Here is a 16,394-nt window from a genome sequence, read left to right as displayed (position 1 = left end):
TAAAAACAGTTGCTGAACTTTTTTACCCACATAAGTGGGACTAAAGTTAATATTTTTATGTAAATTCCTAATCACTTCTATTGTCTTTGGAACATTTTTAAAGTGTACTGCCAAATATACTCACAAGTATTTATAGTAAACTAAAATATACTGCAATGTCCTTTGTAATTACATGTACTGTATTTATAAATATTTGCACATTTGTAATGATTTTTGAAATTTCCAATTTATCAAATTTAAATGTAATATTTAATGTCACACTACAGTTAAAATGATAATCCATGTAGGCCAACACATCAAAATAAGTGTAGTTGTTTAAAGCACGGCAAAAGATTATAAAGAACACAATGATTTAAAATGTGCTGTAAAGCAAAACTTTTAATTTGACAATTACTTTTTAATTGAACTCAAGAAACGTTTAAGTACACTTCAGTGGCCTTGTCTTAGAATTAAGTTTTATTATCTGCAAGTACAGTTTTTTTTTTTTTTTTTTTTTAAATCTACTTTTAATATTTGAATTACTTTCAGGTGCATATTCAAAACAATTAAGCAAGTTTTGCAAGTAGCAAATCATAATTCACAGCTGACGTAAAATAATGTCCATTGCCTATTTAAAAGGAAACCTGTTCTAATCAAGCCATTTCAAGGAGTTTTCAAGATAGCAAAGATGATCTGGCACTCTGTTAGGAGTATTCATGTCTTTGTTATGATCTGAAAGAGTGTGTCAGTATTGCCAGTATCTTGCACGCAGGCACTACAACACTCGTACACATAAATGGAGGATGTTTGTTTTCTTAACATGTCAACCTTACAAAGTATTACATCATGAAAGTATCCTAATCACAGTCTCTTTGATTTAATCTTCCACTCATCTCTGAGAACGGTACTTCAGATGCTCTTCAGGATCTCTCTCTCTTGCTCAGTCTTTGTTCCCACTTAATTTAAGTGGAATATGTGTTTAGAATCAAGGCCAGCATTGCAGGCAACAGTATCAATACTAACTTGGGAGTGTGTTTATTTAACCTCTGTATCCGTCACTAAATGATTAACACTTGTGAAATTTTACTTTTGAATTCTTGAGCATCTGGTTGGGTGCTAAGAAACCCAACAAAGTAAAATGTGTTTAAAGTGTCAGCTCATGCTAAAAGGACCAGCTCACACCAACACAAACTTCTACATTGTTCCAGGTTAGTCTGTCTGTTGGATCCTTATAAAAATGATATTAACCAGCTGCCTCACTGACCAGAAACTCATTGACTTAACAGGCAGAATTTTTGGCCACCTTTAAATAAGCTGTTTTCTATGGAAGCACATTTCTGCCACGGAATAATAGAATCAAGAAAGGTACCTTCAGCTCTCAAAATTCAGACTTTGTTTTTCACAATTCCGAATTTACTTTATAAAAATTATATATATACAGTATATATATATATATATATATATATATATATATATATATATATATATATATATATATATATATATAATATATATATAAATAATAAATAAATAAATAAATTCGACTTTATCTCACAGTTCTGACTTTTCCCTTCATATTTGCTTCCCATGCAACTTAACATCATGTCAGTTAAACAGTAGTTCTCAACCGAGTTTGTGCTTAAAACAATATCTTTAAAATAGAAAATTTTAATGCATTACTATTTGTATTTACTTACAGTACATTTACTTATGACAGTAACTCACTACACAAAACTCATTATGGCCCAGATTTTGCTTATCTTTGTTGCATGTGGACCTAATGTCTGATTTCTGTCTAGTTTTAAACATGTGACAGATGAATTGGCACCTAAGTTTGGTGGAATGCAAATCTCAAAATCCTCAAGAACAGAAGATATGTAAAGCATTTTCCTCTTTCCTTTTAAATGTTGGAAACCTAACCTATGTATGATTCAACGCTATCTCACGGCAAGTCGTAAATATTTTACGAGGTGGCTAATTCGTACAAATTCGTACGACCTCACTCGTACGATTTCATACGATTTGGCTAGACCCCAGTGTCGGGTTAAGTTTAGGGGCGGGGTTAGGTGTAGGTCATTTGTACAAATTCATACGAATGTGCAACTCATAAAATACGTACCATTTGGCAAAAATCGTATGAATTTGTACGAGTGTGGTCGTACGAATTCGTACGAATTAGCCACCTCGTAAAATATGTACGAATTGCCATGAGATCGGGCTGGTATGATTATATGGTTGATTGCATTTATTTGTAGTCAGAATTGTTGTTGTTTTTCAACATTTAGGTGGGCTTGTAATTCTATTTCACATAAACCCAGGAACGTAGATGTCCAGGAGCAAGATTGAGCACCTGTCTAAAGATCCTGAGTGACCTTTAAAGCAGGAGATGTTTTTTCACAGATGGAAAATGGCTGGCATTTAGTATAATTGACTTGCTTCACTCTTTTAATCTCCATTGACCCAGCACTTCAGATGGACCGGAGTACATCCATGTCCTCTTATCTAGATCTCAAATTAAATCCAAATTCATTAGAACAAACAGAACAGGGCAAATAATATAGACCAAGCAAACAGCAATATCACTCAAGGAACCTTGAATGAAAGTCTTTGCTGCCTTAGTTTTTGCTTATTTATACCACATAGCGCTGTTCTCTGAAAAAATCATTCTCTAACAAAGCATGCTTTAATTAAATAATGTATATATAACAAAAAGAGTAGTCCTGACCACATAGTGAGAACTCACTTAGCATTAACATTTTCGATGTTTTACTTGTACTTCTTTGCATCTTTTGACACAACAATTTAAGAAACAATCAGGGATTGCCTCCTCTCAGATGCCTGGCTAAGCTCAAATTGTTCCAGGATTTCCCAGAAGTTAAACCTCTTTACAGTCACAAAGACTGGGAATCGTTGTAGGAGTTGCGAGTGTCAGTATTGTGTCCGAGCTTCGGGTTCCCTAAACACCTCGTGCCATTGTCAGTGAACTCATGAAGTGTGTATCAAGTAAACAAACAAACAAAAAAAAACAAACAAACAAACAAACAAACAAACAAAAAAAAACCCTAAATTTAAACCTTTATTATCATATAACCCCCAAAAAATATTTAAGAAAAGTTCTTATGCACCCTTAGATTTATGCAGTGTGTTGCTGGGCCAGAGCTAGAAGTGCTACTTTCTATGCAGAGCAGCCTAGGTTCAATTCCCATGCTGGAATAAATGTTTTTTTTCCCCCTTTTTTAATAAATCAAGTAATCAAGTAAAATTGCAAATATATGCCAGTGGTTGTATTAACAGGAGCATCTCATTTGGTTTAATTTTAGTAAGTGACTTGATTAACAACCTGAAAGCAGTGATGAACACATTTTCAGTGACTACTGCTGTAAAAATTACTGGTAACACTTTAGATTAGACAACACATATTCACTATTAACTAAGAGCTTTAAATAAACAATAAACTCCTAATTAACTGCTTATTGATGGTACAAGGTAGTTGTTGTAATAGTTATGTGGGTACTTGTAGGTCTATGAATAAAATAAAGTTATTGTTCTGGTGCTTGACCAACAATGAGATAACGATGTGTTGTTCCCCTGCTTTTACTGTTGTTTTGATGCACTTACTAGACCTACTGCTCCTTTCAACCAATGTTTTGATTTTTAAATTGTCTTTTGAAGCATTGAGCTTCCTTGTTTCTAAAGTATGAGCTGGTTTGCCCATTATTGCCCCAGAAGTGAAGTGTCCTAATAACACTTGAACTTTTGTTTTAGTGGGTTTTCAGGATCAAACGGTAGGTATTGATTTGTGTTTCTTGCAGAATTTGATGTCCATTATCCTGCCCTCTTTTACTTAAACTGCTGACTCCAAAAAGGCCAGTCTTTTACACATCCTCCCATATGCACTTTATGTATCTGTCCTTTAAGTTAATGGTTCATCAATGACACCATGGTTAAAGGGATAATTTACCCAAAATGTTTAATTCTGTCATCATTTACTCACCCTTTTACTAAAATGAAAGTCTAAAAACAACATTGGACATCAGTGACTTTGTAAACGTAAATGAGGACAGAATTTTCACTTTTGGGTGAACTATCCCTTCGAGATCCAAAAGCAGGAGGCCCAATGAAACAGTTGAATTCTGAAATTTAGATGTTTTGAATTAAAGCTTTTGTTACTGTGGAATTCAAAGATCGATATTCAAACTGCCTACATTTTTCTGTCTCTGTGGGTTTGTGCAATCCTGCTGATCTGTGTAATTCCCAAATTAATGTCACGCATCTGAGGCTTTTTGTTTACCTGATCTTTAGATGGATCTGTTCGGGGAGATTAGCAAAGCCAGGGGTGGCAACCTTGGCGCGACAGGTCTGATTGGCCTCCCACAATGCACTGCTGAGGCATGACATCCTTCAAGAACAGAGAATGGTAGATCAGTATCAGAATGCATAGGTCGACAAGTCTGTGTACATGTGCAATCATGTGCTTATTGTGATTGTATAAAACAGTATTTCAATCAGTTTTCCCAAATATAGAAAAAAAAAGACTGATTAAAGTGCCGCTCGATGAGAAAATTACAGGGGAGAGATATTGAGCGCAGGCCATGCCGAAGTGCTGCAATGACGAGAGCTTGTGAAATTGCATTGTCAATTTTTATACGACAGGGCAATATTACAAACAGGAACTCATCTTCAAAGTTTTGGAGACATGACAGCCTAAAAGGGTTAAGAGCCTCACTTTTTGGCCACCATGACAAACTAGATATTTGGATCCGAAGACTGACAGTATTGGTTGCATCTCCACAACTTCATAGAAGCATAAATCTTAGAAGCCTTTAGAAGCTGTATCTGATAGCGTATATCAATTTCATGGATATTATAACTGGGATTAGTTTTGGCAACAATGATTGCAATATTACTTCACAGTGAAACCTATTATCCAATCAAAGGATCATAGGCTGATGTTGTTAAATATAACATTTATTTTGTTTTTAGCGGGTTTACACCCAGATAACCTAAATCTCTCAGGCACTAAACTCTTACCCACACTGGGCTTTTCATAATTATTTCCAGAATTAATTAAAGGAAGAGTTTAAGCACAGCTTTTAACATTCAAGTCATCTCTCCCAAAACACTCTCGCCCTTGGGCCACTGCGTTTAGCTCACAAGAGGGAGTTCTTGAAGCCTCCACAAAGGAAGCCTTCGGTTCGGTTGCATTTTAAGGCCAATAAGAGTCTCCGGAGTTAAAATGCTCGCGATTCTTGGCAGATGCGCTGCACGTCTTCGCTCATTGATTCTGATGTGCGTTTGATATGCCGTGGGACTCAACTAGGTCACATTTTATTTCTTTGTTTCTTTGATACGAGACATTTTGGCAGGGCAAGGTTTGAAATGGAAGGGAGAGGCAGCCAGTGCTCGGAGACTCTGAGTTTGTTGTAAATAAAATGACTCATTAAATGGATTATAAAGCACAGAGTTTTCAAGCCGTAGGTTTAATTATCTCACCGCATGTGATATTAATTACACATTATACATACATAAAAGCATCATCATTGTTCCCTAGAGTTTGAGAAAGGTGAGAAAGTTTGAGAAAGAAGCAGAAAGGTGATTTATATGATCTATGGCTGTGCTGTGCAGCACATCGATACTTATAAAAACTGCACTGATATCAGAACTGGAAGTTTAGATGACCAAAAAAGTGTTTTGAGTCCAGAAAACTTTAAAATCAAGGAACCTGAGAAGTATAGTTATGTTCTGTTGAGGAAAACAACTGGACACACTCTTTTATCTATCTATCTATCTATCTATCTATCTATCTTAAAAGTGTTTTACCTTTTTCAGCAAGGATGCATAATATTGATGCAAATTGACATGAAAAACTTTTATATTATAATGAAAGATGCTGTCAATCGAGCGTTGCCATCATATGAATAAAATACTGCACATTTTAAAAAGATTTTTTTTTTTTAATTGCAATAATATTTCACAATACTAGTGTTTACAATATTTTTAAATGCAGCCTTGGTGAGCATAATAAACTTTTTAAATATATTTATTAAATATATATAAAAATATTACCGACCCTAAACTTTTGAGTGGTATTGTATTTTAAAGTCTTTTACAGCTACAAATTTACAATTTACACATTTAAACTGTCACAGTTACACATTTTGTTTATGAAAATTATTGCGTGTTCTATTCAGTTTTTTTTTTTTTTTTTTGAGAGAGAGAGAGGGAGAGAGAGAGAGATTTTTTTTTTTTTTTTGAGAGAGAGAGAGGGAGTGAATTTTTTGTATTGTTTTTGTTTTTTTTTTTTTTTCAATGTGTTGCTGACTTTTTCACTCATTTGCTATCATAGTTCGCTGTATGATGAAAGAATGGGAGGAAATTTGCATATTTGCTCACAGCTCCAGACAGTATTGCAGTTTACTCAAGATTTTTGGGTCCTGGATGATGAAACTACTTTTAAAGATTATACTCTGATTTCAAGACGCAATTAGTCTCAGGTCAGGGTTGTTCATCTTTTTTTTCTGTATAGTAGTTAAACAGATTTGAGACAGATATGGCCAAAAAAATTTAAAAGAACTGCCTGAAATCTTAAAGTGATTGTTATTATGATGCAAATGTAATTCTACAAATGTGCTGTTTTCAGTCAATTTCATAAAACAAATGATTATTTACAATAATTTGATGCACGTTTTTTTCCCCCTTATAATTTCTGGGTCAGATTTATTTAATCACTTTCAAAATTATTAGTTAGCACCTTCATGGTAGTGATCTTTAAAAGGACTGGTGATGTGATAAAAGGTCCATAAAAACTGGCCAGCTACCCAGCTCTGAATGAATATAATCAGAAGTTACAGAAGCGTGTCTGATGGTAAGGCCAATGAATCGCCTCGGTGAGCAGATACGATCTGGTAAGGGGCTTCAGTCAAGGTCCAGTGTCAGCAGAAGCAATACATTCTCATTCATAATGAAGAGGCTGTTCTGCTTCCCAAATAAATAAACATTTATTATTCTCTCAGCTGCATGAGCATGACAGGAATTGTAAACTGATACAAATTACCAAGATACACATTGGGTGCATTACAGTTCACCTCTTTCTTTATGAATAATTCATCTAATAAAAGACGCAGTCTGTTCGTAAATAGACTATGCTAGTATTTTGAAATGTATATACAAATGTATGTGTAACTCGTAGGCTGGAATGTCTGGAAGCTGGTGTTGCTACAGATCCCCGCTGCAATGCGCAGAATGCTCTTCACATGTTATTTTGGCAGTCACTCACTGCATGGATGAGACTACCTGTACTCTTTCTCTTTCTGAAGACACCTTTTGTGGGAAGATATTCTGAGACAGTTGCATAGAGAATCACATAATCTCACAAGAAGGATTCTTAGACAACAAACACAATTTATTGCGTAATGTTGCCTTATAAAATGCTCTCTTTTAGCACATATAAGAAAGCATTGTAAGTATTTTTTATTTATTTATCTATTTATTTATTTTATTTTTGTTTTATTTTTGTATAAAACCCCATTGACTTTGGGACAGTGTGCAGCAGCGAAATTGCTTGTATGTTTTTCACATCAAGATAATCTTCACAAAAACTTTTATGAATTTTGAGTGTTAAGTATTGAAATTTTTTGTGTGTTTTTAAGATTAAGTATAATCAAGTACACCACGGTCGCAAGACATAAAAACATATATATACTGTATATATAGTCTGGTATTACTGGTGTATTTTGCACCCTAGAATAAAACATGAAAATATGCTAGTATCATATCCCTTACTTCAGGCATTTAACCAAAAACCCAATGATAAATTCCATTGACTTTGGAACAATGGACCTGAAATGGCAACAATGCTAATGTAACTAATTTCTAGGTATTTGGACACATTCTGACATCACAAAATCTTTTCACAAATTGTACTGGTCATTCAAAACAGTTTGACTCTTTGTGTGTGCTGTGTATTTTTATGCACCATTAACCTAGCAACATGCTAATGTGAAACTATTTGGAACCAATTATGAGTCGAGTCTCCTATGCCGAATTGCTGCTTATGTAGAACACTTGAAATCATTCACTCTTGAGGTTTAATTTCTGTTTGGATGCTGCCTATACAGGCTGCAGTCAGCTTGGTTTTGAACAGTCCCTTAACTTAGCCGGAATGCATTAGGCTAAAACTTCAAACCAAATAACGAACAGAAAGCATCAGATGCACAGTTTTAGATCTTGCATTTTAACCTCAGACATTCACCATGCATCATGTCGACTGTAAAGGTCTCCGTCTCTCACCCTTAGCAACCATTTGTCTCATACAGGTAATTCCAAAAGCTTTCACTGCCTCTGTCTGATGCCTTCATAACAACAGATTACAGATAATGTCCTCTTGTCACCCTCTATCCCATCAGTCCTGACATCAAAACACATCCAAGTCTCTTAACCTTCCCAAGAATAATATCAACCGATCAACCCTGTTTTGATTGGCTTGGTTCAGGCCAAAGACGGGTTTATACAGGATGCCTCTAAACTTTATAAGCAAATTCATCCTTTTTTATCCTCAAAGCGAGAAGAAAAAAGGGACAGCTCACCCAAAAATTAAAATTGAGATCGTTTGCTCCAGCTCATGTCTTAAATTAGCCACGGGAAAAGTGGCATTAGGCCAGACACAGTGAGTGCGACGCTCTCGTCGTTGATTTTGGTAGCTTTAATTTGGCAGGTTTTTGATCATGCGCTTTGAATTATTTAATGACTAAGCTGGAAGACATCTTTTTACTGAGGCCTGTGTACCTGATCTCATTAAATGATCTCATATTTTTATACGTTAGACAAGCAGCTAATTCAAGATTGATGAGATATGTGGAAGACGCGTCCTCAAAAAGCTCAGGCCTCACAACATATGTAACTTTGAGTGAAATAAATGAAAGCTAATACCCAGTAACCTAGAGACAAGCCAGATATCATGAAGTGTAGAAATGATCTATAGCTGGCCAAGGTTATCAATCCAACATTTGTGTTTGTGTATGTGTGTGTTTGTATGCACACGCGTGTGTTTCTGTCTGTCGGTGTGTCTCCCAGATCAGAAAGTAATAGCAAGAACAGCCATATTTTTTCATCGAACAGATGAAAATCATGAGTTCATGCATCATTAAATGTTTTAATGAGCAGATGTCATCATCTCCCTCTTCATTTAACTCCCATAATGCACAATACATCTTTTCAAGAAAAGTAACTGACAGGACACAACAGTGACTGATATTCTTTCATAATGAACTGAGGTTCCAGAGTCAGAAATAATAACAAATGTCTTCCACAATTTAAGTTAGATTTTGAGGAGACCTTGCCAAACAAGGCAAAATTTCCTATGGATAATTCATTAATTAAAATAAATAAATTAATATTTTTTTTAGATTATTTACATAAACTAAATATATATTTTTGTCTAGCTGCAAATAATACATATTTTCAGTTTGCATGTCTTCTTTGACCAAGGTCATTATAATTAACTAAAAAAAATATATATATAGTTTAGTATTTAATTTAAATACATTTCTTAATTTAATTTAAATACATTTCTTAAATATTTTATATGGTTATATATATATATATATATATAACTTTAGTTAATTTAGTTTTTAGTATATATATATATATATATGATATATATATATATATATATATATATATATATATATATATATATATATATATTAATACACACACATATATTGATATATTGCTATTCATATAGCAATACTTCTAATTCTTATTTAGTTTATTTTGATGAAAACTTATTTTGATAAAAATATGAATAAAAACTATAGACAGTTTAAAAAGTACATAAAATTAATAAAAATGAAAAAATAAAACTTATAATTATAAAATATATAATATAGCGTGATACTCTGCCTGTGACTGTATTGAGAAAATATTATTCTTTTATTATACATATTATATAATTTATTATATATTATTTTATTTTTTATTGTTAGTATATTTTATTGTTTTCTAATTTTACTGTTCTATTGTATATATTTATTTTTATATTTTATTTTTAGTATAATTTCTTTTCAATTTTGTGGTTTAAAAGGGCAAACATACAGAAATAGAAAGGCAATGTCATTTACAATCCAGAAGCTTAAAACTTCTAATAACCTTTTTTTTTTTTTTTTTTTTTTTTTTTGACAGCAGAACATCACAACAAAACATTGTGGAAAGGACATACATATTCAACCTGACAATCTAGGTCAACCCCCTCTGGATTTCAGCAATGCCCAGGCCCAGAGCTGAAAGCCAAAATGGTAATTAACTTTATGAACAAGCGAGTCTGTTGAGCAGAACTGGGGAACGACGCTCGAAAAATTAAAGGTTAAATATCGGACCGGTTGATGAGGAAAAGCCTCGCTCCTCCTCCATCAATTTCAATGTGTAAAAAGTCAGGACGCACTTTTGATTGAACTGTTTTAATCAGTTATATAAGTTTTGAAGAGTAAAATGAAAGCTCTTTTGATTCCCAATGATGAAAAGCAACGTTTTAGTTGAATCTACGGGAGTTATAATGTGCCTGGTTGTCCCTCCTGTAGGTTATCTATGCAGGGTTTGAGATTTGTGAATGTAATTTATAGCCTTATATTGGCTTGTAGAAAATGGATAGCCAGACTGATTTTCGTACCTGCATAAGTGTGTGGTATTTTCGCAATGGTGTCCTTGGCATCATCGTCTAATTAGCATTACTTGTCACAGTTTGTCACAGTTAATAAGAAAGAACAAGGTTTAATACAATCCCTGCTGTATAGCTTATTTCAGCTTAAGATGGTACTGATGGTTTTGAAAATGTGTGTGTGTGTATATATATATATTATAATATGCTAATATATATATGATATATATAAAAAACACTATAACTTATACACATAAACTAATAACATAGATGGATTTATTTATGCCTTATCCAGTCTATCATTCTCTGTCGTTTCTCCGTTCCCTTCATGATTCATGCATAAAATGCTCTTTCCATGTTGCCTTTGTCGGCATATAAGGAACCCACACCCGCGGACCACCACGCTGCCGGAAGGCTTGCTGGGAACCCAATACATTGCCCCTCTTCAGATCACTGCAGTAACCTCACTCCTTGCTTGCTACCTAGGAAGTTGACCCCCTGCTTCTCGGAAACTGGAAGAAGCAAAGGAGCAACAGGTTTAGAAAACACATAATATAATACAATTTTAAATCAGCATTCCCACAATTGCTTTTTGTAGTGTATGCCACACTCGATTTCATTTCGTTTCATAGGTATTTGTGCCTATCCATTCAAAAGTGTGGGGGTCAAAAAAAAAAAAATAATAATTACAGTTTGCACAAAAATATTAAATAGCCACAACTGTTCTCAACACTAATAATAATAAATATAAAAATGTTTCTTGAGCAGCAAATCAGCATATTATTAAATGATTTCCGAAGGATCATGAGCCACTGAAGACTGAGTAATGATGCTGAAGATTCAGTTTTGCATCACAGGAATAAATTAAGTTTAAAATATTATTCATATAGAAAATAGCTATTTAAAATTGTAATAATATTTGATTAAAACAAATGCAGCCTTGGTATATGTGTATGGTCTTTAAGTAAAAATACCTATAAAATTAGATCATCTGACGTTTGAACATCTATTCTAGCCTGACTAGTAACAATGAACAGAGCCTTCATAAGTTATATTGTTTAGAATAAAAACAAAACTGTTTAGAATTTTTTTTTCTTGAAAGCATAATTGTATCCCAGCCTAGGATATTTTTATTTAACAAAGTTATTGCACATCTCTGAAGTGAGGAATTTTCTTCTAAATTGCATCAGTTTTTTTGTGATTTTATTTTATTATTATTTTTTTTTGGTATTTTATTATTATTATTATTTTTTTTTTTGACGTTTATTGCAAAAATACCAACCTTGCAGGTACTTCTGAAGGAGACTTTAATTAAATGACATCTATTATATAGCTTTTCACATTTATTGCTTAAAAAGATAAATATTCTTCACCCGCTTTTCCCGTCTTCGTGAAATTCACTGCATTTTAAACAAGACAGATCTGAGTCTGCACACTCTAGCCCAAACCAAAACTTGACCGATTTGACATGTCCAGCAATGTTCAACCATCGTATTCTTTCCTTCTACATTATGGTCTGTATTGCCTGTGTAAAATATTTTGGACAGCAGCCTTGTGTTTATCTACAGCATAAACAGCTTGTGATTCAACTAGTCACCACACAGATATTCTTTACCAATTGTCTTCCATCTAGTAAGACATTCAGAGTAGAAGTGTGCCCATGGAAGGTATCTGCAGCTGACAGAAACAAATGAATGGTTTGTGTAGGGTGGATTCGAGAGGTTTTCCATCAATGCTTCCAGCTCTGTGATGATGACTGATATAAATCAAAACAGAATCTTCATTCAGCCCTTTATTGCAAAGCAGGCTGCGTGTTGTAATACAAAGAGTTGCTATGGAGGCCAGAACAGTTTCATCCAACTTTAATCAGGATTTGTCAGTGCTAGTGTTTTATAAGTTAAATACCATTACAACGTGTTCTCCCTCTGCCCCCTTTAACTGTATACTAAACAACCACCATATCAAAAAGTTTTTTTGTTTTATGTTTTGTTTTTTGAAAGAAACTGGATCAAGTTGATGCACAACACTTTATAGTGGCTTGTCTGAAACTTCAAGAAATAACCTTTAAAAGCTTAAAGTTTGGACGGTTTGTCCGTCTGAAAAAAGTCCAGACAGGCCAATAAAACTCCAGACCATTACAACTACCTCAAAAAACGTGCCCATGGCCATCTTGTTATGTCTCTTCGGGCAGTTAGAGTATCACCCACAGGCCTCTCGTCTGAAGGTTTTCCTTCGTTGAGCATGTAAGGATGGGAGGGGGACGGTAGCCGTTGCCTTCCCGCTGCCTTTGTAACTAGCGCTTGCAGAATATCGTCTTACTGTCGACAGTGAAGTAACAAAATCCTCCAACCTTTTCAGGAGAGACGAACATCATCTGCTCAACATTTGTGCCGATTAGTTTAACATTTATAGGCCAGATATGTGAGGAAGAGCTGGAGAACCAAGTGCTGTCCTTCTTTCGAGAGCTGGATTAAAGCTATTGCTTGTAGTGTGGCAGGGATAAAGTCGGGAAAAAAATAGAGGTGACATATCCTGCATATATTTCACGGATATGGCTGTTGTATCTTTTACCGAGCACCTTTCAAGATCGACCGACCTGTCATGCCATTTTAGGTACATGGAAGATGAGAGTACACGGCCGATCAGAGTTTTTCCTTCAATCATACATGTGATGGCCTGGTCAATCTCGGAGTCACGGCTTTCAGTGAAGGATCCACTTGGAAGGATAAAGCTCTGAGGAAGCCCGCTGCAGTTCTGAGCCCTCCCCGCCCCCAGTATGGTAAACCCACCAGTCGTACGTTATTTCTCCTGACTCCTGTATCAGGTCGTCATTTTTTCGTGAGTTGTTCCAAGCTGATTTTATTTTAAGTTATGGTGACGTCCTCTATTCCTCATGTAGCCGCTGTATTGAGCGGAGTCGACCCGGTCCTGTGTATGGTTTGCTGTGTTGGCTAGGCTTCAACTTCTGCTTTTAGCTCTTTTACAGAATTGTTGGTCGTTTGTGTATCCAAATGTAGATCACGGAGTCCTGGGGTCAGTATAGAGCCTATTGCTTCCTCTAACAGTCGAAGCCACAACCGATCGAGTGTACTTTGTTTGCTCTGTAATCTTAACTTAATACTGCTAGCTATAGCTGCGTTGAGATCCTCTCTGGAGATGGTGGAATCTTTGAATTTTTTCTTTATTGGCGATTGTTCAATCTCTCTTTTCCGAACATCCTTGACTGCTGGGGTACTCATAGTGGGCTAGGTAAAGAGTGGTTCAAAATTTACTGACAGGAAATATATAATTTTTGACAAAGTGAGGACTATGCATTCATTGCTGCCGAAGGGTCACGTGATCTACTGTCCCAAACTTTTGAACAGTAGTTTATGCTAAATTCATGCTGCTTTTTGTCTGATATGGGCTAGAGGTCCTTTAAAAGCCAAGTCAGTTTATATAACATCTATCATTATATTCAAGTCCTCTGATGTCATTTTGGCAGCTTTTGTGTGAGGAAAAGACTGAAATTTATGCAATCATTCTATCTCTCAAAACCTCGTTTGCAACTGAATTTTTCAAATGTATATTCAAGCTTACCACTTGTATTTCCTTTCAGGAATTAATTATTTAAATTATTGTTTCCATGCCCTATACTTTTTCCAGTATATGCATGTTAGAATCAAAACAATCTTTAGCAAATCCCATTTTCCCAACTCTGCGCATAGGCACTTTTTCTCATGGCGTTTCTTTTTTTTTTTGGTTTTTTGTTTTTATCCAAAGCTGCCTGAAGTCAGTATGCAGCCTGTTTGAGTTTAATTTCATGCCGGGACAAAAGATCAAGCGGCGCATTTGATTTCCACTCCACCTTATGCTTGCCACATGTCTAATTTAATACCCTTCCATGGAGATTAAAGTGAAAATTATTTTGGCCTAGACTGAGTTTGAGTGTGTTCAAAACGTTTATGTAGAAGTGAGTGATGGTGTAGTGTATAATGGTTTCTCATTGATTTGCCTGCCAGCTGTTAGGTGGTGGTTGTTGTTAGAAGGTTTTACTCTTATCAATTGAGTGTTCAGAATGTGTTGCAAAATGGTCTTTTTGATGCTTTTTTGATGTTGGCTTGTAATGGGTGTTTTTTTTTTTTTTTAATACATTATTGATTTTCTGAATGTTCTGTCAATATCCATAAAGAGCAAATAGCACTTCATTGTTTGTACTCAATGTAGTACAGTGTTTCTGTGGGGGGAAAAAGGTGTAGAAACAGTTCTCACTCTCAGAAATTGCTAGTAAGCTTCACAATTAATTAAATAGAAACAGCAAATAACACATTGAATTAAAAATTAAATGTTGATGTTGTTAGAATTAAATAGTATTTTTTTCAAAGAAACGGCATATAAAACATTGCATCACATTTGAAGTAGAAAGACTGAAATAGTATTTTCTTGTAAAAACTGAAAAAATACAAAAACAAAAAACATTTTTACTAGTAGTCTCAGAAAGCTAAGGAATAGCAGTCAATCATAACTGAACACATAGCCTATATTCATACATGCAAATTAAGACACCCCTCTTTCCTTGATGATAGCTCAGCTTAAAACAGAAGACAAAACGAAATAGCTCTCAGTAAACTGATTTGCAATGTTTTCATTATGGGAATTCATTGATTTATTTGGATGCCACAACCATTTGATTAGTAGATGAAGTGAACATGAATTGTCTTTTAATGTTTTCCTTGAATTAAATTTTAATATTAATGAGGGATTACTGATTGTTTGAATAAATAATGTGAATTGGGAAATCAGGGGGATATTGCGGCATTTATTCTATGTCCTCAGATGGGATTTTTGGAATTGAAGGAAAGCCATCCTGCACAGATGCCTTAGTGCTACGCCCGTGATCCAAAACCCAGGGGCTAAAGGGCTGGGGTTGTAATCTCTCATCTTCTCTCTTATACAGCTGTAATTGATTCTTAAAAAAAACAGTGATATAGGCACCAAAGGCAAACATAATTGCCATTTGCCATATTGACTAAATTTAGTTGCCAGACTTTGGTCCTCATGACAATTGTGTTGGAGCGTCTTAAGAGGCAGAAAAAAATATCAAAAATGATTTGTGGAAAAAGGTCAGACTGTGGGCACAATTAGATTTGGAGTCAATTAAGTTTGAGGTAATAATGCGGCTTTTGTTGAAGTGTGCTTTACCACAGGAGTCCTATAGGTGACAGCTTTAAAAATCCTCTCAGCCAGATTAATGTAGCGAACATTCCCCAGAACTGTCATTCAGTTGCCTGCAAGGATGTATGCCCGAACCTTATTCAGAGAATGAGTCATTTGCATCAGTGTCGGTCATGCAGGGGACTGGGTAATTGGTTGTTTTTTGAGTATGTGTTCAAGGCTGAACACATCGTACATCATTTACATCAGGTGGATAATCATCACACTATATTTTATTATTAGCCTTGTAAGCCCATGTTTAAGATAATTGAGGGTTCACTTGGCCTGCATGCTTCTGAATTAGAAAAAACATATGTGCTCTGTTTTAAAGCCCTCGCGCGTCTGCCGCCAAACTGAAGTCAGGTGACTCGTGATTTCAAGAAGTGATTTGGAAACAATCTGCAAATATTACTGAAAGCAAAAATTTTCATTTTTGTTTTTTTGGGGGTTGTTTTTATGATACTTGATAAGCATGAATGAAAATACATAAATCACACAAAGATTGACTAAAACAATCAATTTTATTTATTACGATCTATTTTTACTGATACTTTGAAGTTTGTTTGTT

The 16,394-nt window shown here is 34.8% G+C and overlaps 1 pseudogene; it reads left to right on the top strand.

Moving 5' to 3' along the window:
• Positions 1-16,394, top strand: part of LOC122147062 — a 75,784-nt pseudogene that overhangs the window by 47,791 nt on the left and 11,599 nt on the right.

This window comes from Cyprinus carpio, chromosome A12 (genome assembly GCF_018340385.1).
Source record: "Cyprinus carpio isolate SPL01 chromosome A12, ASM1834038v1, whole genome shotgun sequence".
Classification (NCBI taxonomy): Eukaryota; Metazoa; Chordata; class Actinopteri; order Cypriniformes; family Cyprinidae; genus Cyprinus; species Cyprinus carpio.
The sequence above is the reverse complement of the archived record's forward strand: the minus strand, read 5'-3'. Positions and strand labels throughout refer to the sequence as shown.